The following is a 3,437-nucleotide window of genomic DNA, read 5'->3' as shown; positions in this document are numbered from 1 at the left end:
AAAAAAAAAAGGACAGACGCCCTCAAAAGAGCAATTTAATTTTCAGCTGCAATCGCCTCCCAGCTTCAAATCATTCCCCCGATAATCCAAAGTGTCTGATAACAATAGCGTCCTGACATTGCATTATCTGTTTCGGATACAGCGTTGGATCTATCGCCCTTGCTTACCGCTGTCTCTATTATTCATGACAAAAATCTTGCTCGAGCAGGAAAATGCGCAAACTGTACATTTAGCGGGAGCGCGGCTGTAAATTAAACCCGGGCACCAACTGCCATGGCGGGAACAATAGCCAGCTGAGCAGAAAAAAGGAGGAGGGTGGAGGCAAGTGTGCGTGTGTGGGGGGGCAGACAAGTTGTGAGGGTGAAAGTACAATCAAAAATGACATGTTTGCTCAGTTGTTGCCAATTTTAAGCGCTCGCAGGCAGGCTGGAGGTGCACTCGATCGTCTCAGCAGGTTTCCTCTCTGTGTCCAGCGAGCTGGGGCCACGCCACTCAATCATTCTGAGAGCCTCTTTATTGGAGAACTCTAATGGCCACCCTCCGCCATGATCTTAATGTGTGCATTAAATATTTATAAATCCTGGGTCAATAATGCCCCATAACCAGAGCCTGAGAGACCCCCCTCCCCGCTGTAGCGTGCGGCCGCCTCCCTCCCGACGCCGGTGAAAGGTGAAGGGGTCACGCAATCAAAAGGGAGCGCGGGGGCTCGACGCGTCCGTACGTTTGCCGCTCTTATCGAGACTGGCCTCGCTAGTGCTTATCTGTCAAAGGAGAGAAATATTGAAAAGCTATATCGATCTCGAACGAGACTTGCCGAGGGCCACGCTTCAAACATCTGCTCGCGGATTGTTGTATTTAAAAAGAAAAAGGGGAGGTAAAAGAAAAAAAAGAAAAAAACTTTGCTATTAAAACCGAGCGCGGTAATATTGAACACCTCTGCCGGGTATAACTAACTGCCACGCTATTAGCCGGCACGGCGGTGGATTTATTGAAGTTGACGCGCAGCAATAAATATTTCTTCATTAGCGGCCCGAGTTAATCGCGGCGTCCGCACGGGCGACTCGGCCGCTTTACGTGACCGTCGGCGGGACTGTTCAGGTGAAAGATTGCGCTCGGGTGATAGCGCGCGCACAAAAGGGCGGCCGGACAATGAGCCCGGTCAATGGAGAGCGCCCGGCTGAAAGAGCCACAATGGCCGTCCGCGCATGCTGGGAATTGGGCTCCGTTGATCGAAAGGAAAGGAAACCTTCACCGAGGCCATGGAGGACACGCATTCAGAAAAAGCGCTTTTTGTTTGCGCTTTTATCAATCTGCACTTTCCCAGGAGAAAAAACAATTCCAGCTGACCTTAAAAACGGGAATATTAGCTTCCGCATCCGCTCCCCGTGTCGGCGTTATTGAGGAGGGTTATAGGTTGACTTTTTTGACGGGTGTCGCTGTGGTCGCACCTTTTGTGCCGGTGCGTGTCCAGACAAGGGGGCATCAAACTCAAATAGCATGACAATAGTTTATCTTGGCCGCTGCGTGGGCAGTGCTGAGGAGGTCTTTTTTTAGGGATTGGCTGTTAACTGCTGAGTGAGGGCAAGGGGGGGGGGAGTGGGAGTTTAAACACCGTAGCGAGGATGCAACTGCTTTGACTGCGCAACCTGGGAACACAACTTTGCAATGACATCGGCTCGACATCAAAAGAGGGCTGACCTTTTTTTGAACAATTCCACATCAAAACAAGGGCTTTTTTTTTTCTTCTTTCCTTTTTTTTTTTTTTTTTTTTAAACAGTCTGTGTGTGAATGGGAACATCTGATAATACGGCGCTCCCCTGCTACAACGCCACGCCGGGACACGGCTTTTACGGCGAAAAACTAGATCCGTACAAAGATTTCCACTTCACTCGTCGCAGTCAAGAAAGGATGAGCAAAGTATCCCGGCGCGTTGGAAGAGCCATTAAACTTGAATTTGGGTGTCATTTGATACTTCATTAATGTTTCAATGAATTTCAAATCGGCAAATGCAAGATTTAGCCTCGGCGGGAGCGCCGTGTTCAACCTATTTTCCCTTTACGAACTTCACCTAGTCGCCCAAACGACTCCCTAAATGTTGCCCGGGTCCGGGAGCGCCAGGGTGCGGCGATAAAATAACTGCCACCGTCTCGCCATATAGAGCTCCTTTCATAGTGCCCCTCTGTAGTGCTTTGTCCACTAGTTCTGGATATGATATCATCTATTAATAATGTATTGGCAATGGATTACATAAAAAGGGAGCAGAAATAACATCCAATATTCATGCCCCCTGAGCTCGACTGTGTCCAATCCGTTTGGCCCATAAAACCTTCGCCCCATTTCCATATCCGCTGTGGGTCACGACAGGTCCGCCGCACAAAGGCTCACAGAACAGCTCCACTCAGGAAAAGGGCAGTTAAAAAATAAAAGGGGTGGATTTCGGAACCCATATGTAGAGGCGCCCCCTTTGGAGGGAAGAAAAGTTAAAAAAAAAAAAAAAAAAGACAAAAAAAAAAAGGGAAAAAGCTCTTTTCCGATTTCAGCGCCTGTGAGAAACCTGGTGCTGCATTTCCCTCTTTAATTGTGCCACTTGAGAAATTGACGTGCCTCCGAAACATGGCATGAATCTCGCAGTTATTGCAGTCCCCTTGGCAGGGAATGTTGATACAACATCTGCATGCTATAGAAAGTAATGGAAGTAGCAGAGGCGGCAGCTGCAACTCTACAGGAAGTGTGCCATTTTCAGGCAGCGCCGCTGTGAGAACCGCTAACTGCCAGCCTGGTCTTGCAGGCGGCTCTGATTGCCAGGACACTATGACAAACAGGCTGGGGATGGGAGTGTTGCATCCTGGGGGATGACAGCTTCTGTTTGATTGTCAATAAGGCTCATTAGCAGGAAAAATGGGGAACGCGAGTGGAGATTAAATGGCTCCCCTCCCCTTGTGTTTTATTTCTCCGACTGACTTTTTTGTTGTTGTTGTTGTTAAATGAGTAGGGCGAAAAAAAAAATGTATAGAAATTTGCGTACGGGGGCTTTTCTATTCCACGTTCCGTCTTGAAAACATCACGCGCACCTTGCGCACCAGGCGCTGCGAGTCGCTCTCATTTTAGGAACAGCGGCGAATGTTTTGCCCCTCCCGCCTCCCCACGTCTCAGGAAAGGAGCGGCCAACAAAGCGGCGTGTAAGGGCCTTTCCCTGAAGAGTCCTTGTCACGCCGCGCCAAACCTCTGTGATTATCGTTGTTTTTGCAGAGAGTGTCCGCGCCTGCCAATACCGCTGTTCCATAAATGAATTTGGCCCCTCGTCAACGAATTACCTAACACGCAGAACTGTGTATGTGTCACATCCAATTCCAACTCACCGGCTTTGCTGGTGTGTGTCAGCTGGAGGACTTAATCATCAATCGTCAATCATAATAAGTGAAAGGCATGGATAGGGC

The sequence above is a fragment of the Hippocampus comes genome, unplaced genomic scaffold, assembly GCF_001891065.2.
Source record: "Hippocampus comes isolate QL1 unplaced genomic scaffold, H_comes_QL1_v1.1 scaffold39, whole genome shotgun sequence".
NCBI lineage: Eukaryota > Metazoa > Chordata > Actinopteri > Syngnathiformes > Syngnathidae > Hippocampus > Hippocampus comes.
The sequence above is the reverse complement of the archived record's forward strand: the minus strand, read 5'-3'. Positions refer to the sequence as shown.